An 8,051-nucleotide genomic window follows, 5' to 3' on the forward strand; every position below is an offset into this window, starting at 1 on the left:
AGCTAATGGAGGATCTCATATGATAGGGGTATGTCAGTGCTGGAGCACCCCTCCTCAAGCTGACTGAAGAGAAAGTGGATCACCCCGTGAAAGTCCATCTAAAGTGAACCCCTCCTCCAGACCAGAGGGCTGCTGGGAATGTGGGTCAGAGGGAAGCATCTTACCCTCCTTGTCAAACCTGCCAGAGACAATGTCTACCGATTCATTCTGCAGAAAAGAAGAAAGGTCATGTTAACAAGCTGGCCGTGGGTCAACGGTCAGTACTGATTGACAAGATGTCCCAAGTATAGCCCACATGCCCCTCACTCACCAGCACAGCAGTAGTATCATTACTCTGCGCTTCAGAATGCTCAAGAGCCTCCTTGATGGCAGCTTCATACTGCTGCTTTGGGTCGGAGTGACAGGGTTAGGGTGCAGAGAAACTGGCAGACCACAGTGCCCAGGAGAAGTAAGTTCTGCAGCCACATCCTTCTGGGGACTTTAGCCTTTTTCTCTGAAGCACTGGGCTCACTGGCAAAGGAGCTCTTATATACACAGTTAGAGGAAATGATTAATGGTGACCACAAAACGCCAGGGAGGGAGGGGGAACTACCTGAACTGTGGAATCTCCTGGCCCTTATCAGCTACACATGGGAACGTGAGCCATCCTCCCAGATGGTCAGGGCTTTGGGTTTTTTTTTTTTTTAATTATTATTAAAGGGGCCCCCTTCCAAGAAAATAGCAGCCCACCCAGCCTACCCCTTTGAGCACTCTCCAACTCTCCCTGGGCTAGCCAGGCTCTCCCTCCTCTGTGGGCCCCCAGAGCACAGTGTGGGACTTCCTGACTCTGGAGTGGCTGGGAGGGTGGGTGGGGCCCCGGAGACACTGGACCAGCTCCTACTCTGCCTGTTCTGCCTGTTAAATGGAGGGACTTTCTCCTGGCAGTGTCTACCCTTGCAGTCTATCACTCACCCCAGTCTTCTCTTTCTAAGACCCCTCTCTGGCTAAATTATGAGAGTGAGTATGGAGAGGACTGATAACTGCCCACCTAGACATAGTTCAGGCAAGCAACAAAGTTCTCTGACTGCTCATTTCACCCTCTTCAATCTCCAGCACATCCTTTTCTGTCACTTCTCGCAGAGAAGCCAGTAAGCCCCTGGCCCCATCAGGAACATCTATTCCCTCCATGACTGGGAATGACAAGCAGGGTACAAACCAGCCAGCAAGACTACACTGGGGGTCTTTCTTGGTGAGAGGCCTTCTGATAGCAATAGTTGTGGCTACATGGCACCATTCAATACCTAAGCTGCAGAAGTGAGTCAAGGTTCTCAGCCAGCAGTCTAAATCCTGCTTCACTACACCCACCTTGCTGAATAACTCTTCCCTCTGAACTGTGCAAACCTTCTCAACCCTGGCAGAGCAGGGCTGCCCCTGGGATGTGGGCACTGCATTCCACCTATGACCCTCGAAGGCACTAGGTACTTTAGTGATTGGTTGCTCGACTTTGTGGCTACATCCCTGGCTCTGGTCAGGATCAGTGGCTTCTCAGACTACGTCTTTTCAGCTTCATTTCCTTTAAGGCTCTTGCCCTAGCCCACTCCTATTCTAAATGCCCTTTTGTGAACAGGAACCACAGGGCTCTTGAAAGGCTGGGCAAGTGTTTGATTTTCACAAGTAGAATTGGAAAGAACAGCATGAGTTGGTATTTGCACAGGGAAACCAGCTCAGGCTGCCCCGTGCCGTGAATCTTGAGACCACAAGGATGTGGGTCCATGCATATGCTTCTGAGTGTGCCCATGTGGATAAATGTAGACATAATAACTGGTGTCCTAGAAGGAGAGTTGTAAAACATGAGGTGCATCCTTGTAAGACCCTATGCCTCATCTGATGTTCCTTTGCTATGGGAAAAACTCTCCACACTGGGTATGAAATTTCTGAACTCCAGAGGCAAATCTGGCTTAGCGTGGTGGGATGGGACACAAATGAGGACATTCTGCTCAACAGGTGCACAAAGCCTGTGAGAGCAAGTGGAATCGTTGCTAAATTACAATGAGTCTACAGCCCAAGCAAGTTTTACTGCACAGAGAAGGATGGGGAGGGTTGTGGGAAGGAATCGTTCTTGCACAGGAAAGTCAGGCTTTAATCCTTCCAATAACATAGGCTATGTGAACTCTGCCAACACTGTGACCAGGTCTACCTTTCTGAGCTAGGTAGGGGCTAAAGAATTTGACCATGCCCATGACCTGATCCTTTAGTTATTTTCCATATAGTACTCTCTGCTCAGGAGGCAGGAGGTTAAGGACATTAGATATAGGTGTGGTGTAGAGATCATCAAGGGACTAAGGTGCTTGCATTGGATATGACAAGTCTGCATTGCTCCCCAGAACCACATGTTCCTCTTAGCACTGACAGGAGTGACCCTTTAGTGCAGAGCTGAGTAGCCACCAATCACTGCAAGCTGTGGCCTAATCCCCTAGATTTAGATGCCACTCACAGCAGAAATTTTATGTCAGATTGTGACCTAGAGAGGTAGGGGTATGAGAGCCACTAGCAGCAACAAGCAGGTGGCCAGAGGGAGTCAGAGAGCCAGCTCCAGCTGAAATGAAGGTCACATTCCTCGCAATAATCATCTGTCCAAAACTCAGATCACAGACAGGTAAAGAGTTTTATATTGTATTTTGATTTTAGGGCCAAACCCAGTGGTTGCTCAGGGGCTATTCCTGGATCTGTGCTCAGGAGTGTCCCCTGACCATGATTAATAGCAATGTGCATACTCAGGGTCATATAAGGTGACTGCCTTATCCCTTGTACTATATCTTGTACTATATATCCCAAAGGCTATAGGAGCAGGTATAGCTGCTATACCTGCTCATTCCAGGAATAGGAATGGGCTCATTCCAGAGTTTGGTGGGTTTTTTTTTGGGGGGGGGGCTATACATGGAGGCTCTCAAAGATTACTTCTGTTCTGTATTCAGTTATCTCTCCTGGAAGGCTCAGGGGACCATATGGGATGCCGGGAATCAAACCAGGGCCTGTGCTGGGTTGTCCACATGCAAGTCAAATGCCCTACTGTTGTGCTATCACTCCAGCCTCTCCTACCAGAGATATTTAGGATGTAGAATTTTTATAGGATAGAGTGACACAACAGGCTCATCCATTCATTGTTAACTGAGCACCTAGCAGGTTATTAACAAGGCAGAGGAGTACAAGAATGAGAGGAAACAGATAAGGTCTTGCTTGTATCAATATCGTAACTCAAGTATGAAAGAACAGTGCTAATTGATACCTTTTTTTTAAAGATCAGTTTTGAATGTAAGAGGAGTTATAACCTCTGTCTAGGTACTTAAGGTCATGCCAGCAAGTTGCCCTGCTTGTGAGTACCCAAGTTAGCAGGTGGAGGGTAGAAGTGCATGGGTTTAGAGATGGGAAAGCTGCAGCTCTCTCCCCTGAATCCATAATATGGACAGGCATATCTAGAGCTGCTCCATGTGGGAAAGAACTGGGTAGAAGCATTCAGCAGCACCAACACACTGACTCAGGCCTCCCAGGGAACTGTGGGGAGTGTGGGTGGTGTGGGAATTATAGGAACCGCGTTGGATGACTCCTTATTGGCCCCCTTCCCACAGGGCCAGGAGAAAACCTTGGAAGATGTTTTCTATAAATGTCCCTCCCACAGGTTCTAGAGTCAGCTAGGGTTTTTGGCCACCCCAGGCCATATTTCAGAAGGAATTTATCACAGGCAGGAGGAAGTGGATCTTAATATGCATAGCATCCCATAGTATCTCAGCATCTTGGATGATATCATCTTCCCTGACCCTGTCAACCCTTGGGTTGAGGTGTTTTCTGTCCTTGTTTGGGAACGGAGACAGTGGAGACCAATGGGCCGGCCCTGTCAACATAATGGTGGTAGAAATACCTGCATCTGTATCCCTGATGTCCTGCTAACTTCAAGATCATAAAATTAGGATATGCTTGGTCACCTGGCCAACCCAGCATAGGATATATTATAGTATCAGCATAGGACATGCCCCTTAGGGCAGCAGGAAAAGGGAGATTCCTGCAGTATTGGCAGAAGGTTGGAGTGCCCCATGACAAACCTAAGGAAACCTTGGGCTACTGAAGACAGAATTCCCCCAGAAACACCATGCTTTCTCTCATCTCTGTCCCAGGCTTCGGCTCTTTGCACTGCTTCGTGGAGTAGCTGAGCAAAGATTTTCTCAGATTCATGGACTTCACTGTTATTGCCTCATGGAGGAGACTGTCCTGTCCCAGAAAACATGGTGAGGAGTCCTCTAAGAGATAAGGCCATATTTTAAACTTTCTTTCTTTTTCTTTATCTTTACCTTTTTTTTTTTTTTTTTTTTTTTGGTTTTTGGGGTCACACCTAGCAGTGCTCAGAGGTTACATCCTGGATCTGTGCTCAGGAATCACTCCTGCGAAGACTCGGGGGGACCCAGGTGAAACCATATGGGATGTTGGGAATTGAACTCAGGTCTGTCCTGGGTTGGCCTCATGTAAGGCAAACATCCTACTGCTGTTCACTCTATCCCACTATATTTTAACTTTTCTTCTCCCCATAACTTTAGGATTTTGAGCTCAAAAATTGGACAGAGGACTCAGGGTTATTCGATTTTTTAGGTACAACCTCTTGTCCAGTCCAGAGCTTTATTCTAAACAGGGTATAGTGAAGTAGTGGCCTTATTTGGGGCTTATGTAGTTTTAGATCATGTTTGGGGATCCTGTACAGAAACAAACCATGGATGACTCATCCTTCTCCTGAGATGGACTTCTAGTTACTTCAGGCCACACTAACAATATAAGGTAAAATCTCTGGCCATTGTGGCTGTAGCTCCCAGAAAACCTCTCTGTCTCAAAAGGCCCTAATTGAACCCCAGTTCTGGTCCATCTATTTGTATCCTCAAAGCCATGGCTCCAAGTGTGTCCCATCTAGGCTGAAAGAATCTGGCAGTGGTTAACCTCCATGTGTACACTCTGATCAGCCAGTCAGTCTTCCTGGAAGATCTCCCATGATCGATGACCTCTTTAGCCCCCCTTTGACTAGAGCTCATATTTACCTTGGGTGGGGGGACAGGAGAGCAAGGCCATATTCTAGGGGATGGTGCAGTGGCGCTAGAGGAAGGTGTCTGCCTTGCCAGCGCTAAGCCTAGGACAGACCGCGGTTCGATCCCCCGGGTGTCCCATATGGTCCCCCAAGCCAGGAACGACTTCTGAGCGCATAGCCAGGAGTAACCCCTGAGCATCACCGGGTGTGGCCCCAAAAACAAACAAACAAAAAAAAAGACCCATATTCTATAGGTAACAGAGCATCCACAAAACACTGTGCAGAGGGAATTGAACAGCCTAGAGAATGGTGTGACAGATATGAAATGGAGCTATTACTTTATTTATTTATTTATTTTTACTGGGTGCGAGCACGAACACAGTCCCCCACTACCACAAATTATGCAGTCAAGTTTCCCACATTTGGGGGAAATCGGAGGGGTCAGCACATCTGGAGTGCAATGGATAAGCCTCACCCTGGGGAAAACCACCTTCGTGATCATGGTATCTTCCCCTGTCAGGTAAGTATTAGAGAATTACTTTATTTATTTATTCATTTATTATATGTTTGGGGGCCACACCCTAGCAGTGCTCAGTGGTTACTTCTAACTCTGAGCTCAGAAATCATTTCTGGTGGGTTCAGGGGACCATATTGTGATGCCGGGGATCAAGCCCATGTTGGTTGTGTGTAAGGCAAGCACCCTACTCACTACTACTCCTGCCCTGAGATTACTATTTTAAAATATAGGTGGTCATGTGATGCTCTGGGGCTTATCAAGTCACACGAGCATGCTATACATGTACATATATGTTATATATGTATAGTTCTGAGGAATCTTGGATATGTGGTTTTGGGAGAACAAAGTGAATGAGCTGTTTCTAACATGTGGGTCTTGCTTAGGAAACTGATGGACAGTAGAATCATTATCCATGAAGTGGGGGATTCAAGGTAGCAGAGAGTTTGGGGGAGAGTCAATCCACTTGAGACAGGATGAAGCAAGTTTGATAGGCCGTGTGCCTCTTAGCTGTGCTTTCAGAGGTTAGCCCAAATAAAAAAAAAAGTTTGAAATCATTGGTGAAGAGAAAATTCCTGTTATCAAAGGGTAGCAAGGAGGCAAGCCAAGATCTTAGGGTGTGCCCAGAGATACCACATGTTTAAGGCAGATTCTTGTGCTTTATACACTGGGATAGTATTTTGTATCCACAAGGTCTCAGGATCTGGCAAGTCTGCACTCAGACTGACAGTCTTTTTGTCTCCTGAAACTCTCCTGAGAGAGCCAAGAAGGGCCCCAGCAAAATCTGTCTCCTAGAGGCCACCAGGCAGAAAGGCCAAGAAAGATTGGGTGAAAGCCGGCTACCAGAGGTGCCCCAGCAGAAAGGTAGACCCTTTGTCTGTGAAGGCAGGCTGGAGGGTTCTGCCCCTGCTATGAGATTACCAACTGGGGAGAGACTGAGGGGACCATTCACCTTTTCGTGTTTCTCTACTCTTTTGTCTCCTGAAACTCTCCTGGAGAGGGCCAAGAAGGGCCCAGTAAAAACTGTCTCGAGGCTCTAGAAGAGCACTGCCACTACCGCTTTTGTTAGCGGGCCACAATGCTCTTTCTAACTAATGAACTCCCATTAACAAGCATAAAAAAATCACACAACAAGCATGACAATAAGGAAACCTTGCAGGCAAACACCATGCACAGAGAATGAAGATGATAGCACTGAAGGACCCCAAAAGTATCATCCATCTGATCAATCTCTCAGATAAGGAGTTTAGAATAGAAATATGGAGGATCCTACATTTAAAATAAAAAAAAAACATAGCTCTAGCTGAACAGAACACAAAGATAGAAATCAGAAAACATCAAACTGAAATAACAGATCTGAAAAAACATGGTAGCTGAACTAAAATCCTCAATGGAAAGCTTCATCAACAGGGTAACAGCAGCCAAGGACAGAATCAGTGAACTGGAAGATGAAATGCAGAACAACTCCATACAGCAGACGAGATTGGAAAAGAACCTTAAGGCAAATGATCATACAATGGAAAAAGTATTCAAAGAATGTGAACATATGAAAATAGAAATCTTTGATAAACTCAACAGAAACAACATAAGAATCATTGGAGGCCCAGAGGCCCAGGAAGGAAATCCCCAGGAAGAATCAACAGTCAAAGACATCATCACAGAGAAACTCCAAGAGCTAAACACTGCATGCAATCTGAATGATGGTCCTTGTGGGCATAAACATTCTCAGTATAAGAGCACAAGACTTGTCCTTTATACTGCCCTCTTCCTCCCTATCTCCTATCAATCAGGCAAACTTTCTCCAGGGAAGGAAATGTTGTCCTCTCCCTGAATCTCTGAAATGATGCCCAGCCTCATTCCAGCTACAGTGTCACCCAGAAGGAACCACTGACTTCATCTATTATTTGGAAAAGAATCACTGAGGAATGCATTAAACATTTTTATTTATTGTTAGTTTTTAGGCCATACCCAGTGATTACTCCTACTTCTGCACTCAGGAATTACTCGGGGACCATCTGGGAAGCCAAGTACTGAACCAAGGTCAGCTGTGTGCAAAGCAAGTGCACTCCATACCCACTGTGCTATTGCTGTTACCCCACATTAAAGTTTTGACCTTTTATTGTGAGGTGAAACGAGAAGACGCTCTACACCATCTTGACTTCAAGTTAGGATATGCAGATTCTTTTAATACAGAAACATGATACCAACAACAGAGACTGTGAAAAATAAAAGTGTATTGGCACTACAGACAATGACTTGGATTGGACAAAGTAGTTTGCCTGGAGTTGGTCTTCTGCCAGGAAACTTCAGGAGTAGGATCTCCTTGTATTTAGGCCAAGTCTTTTCCTTTCCAGGTCCCTCGTATTTTGGTGGGCCTATGCAAACAAAAACTGCAATTCTAACACCGTTTTTACGATGCTCCTTTGACTCTAATCCTTAAAAAAAAACCCACTAAAACTTTTGAGGTTAACTTAAACATATGCATGTGCAAGGAAA

At 46.0% G+C, this 8,051-nt stretch overlaps 1 non-coding gene across 1 annotated transcript; it reads right to left on the bottom strand.

Moving 5' to 3' along the window:
• Positions 1-5,402: 5,402 nt before the first annotated feature.
• LOC126028865 (U1 spliceosomal RNA) lies at positions 5,403-5,569 on the bottom strand. The gene has a single exon (XR_007502562.1). It is a non-coding gene; the product is annotated as a U1 spliceosomal RNA (small nuclear RNA).
• Between the last annotated feature and the right edge of the window lie 2,482 nt (positions 5,570-8,051).

This window comes from Suncus etruscus, chromosome 14 (genome assembly GCF_024139225.1).
Source record: "Suncus etruscus isolate mSunEtr1 chromosome 14, mSunEtr1.pri.cur, whole genome shotgun sequence".
NCBI lineage: Eukaryota > Metazoa > Chordata > Mammalia > Eulipotyphla > Soricidae > Suncus > Suncus etruscus.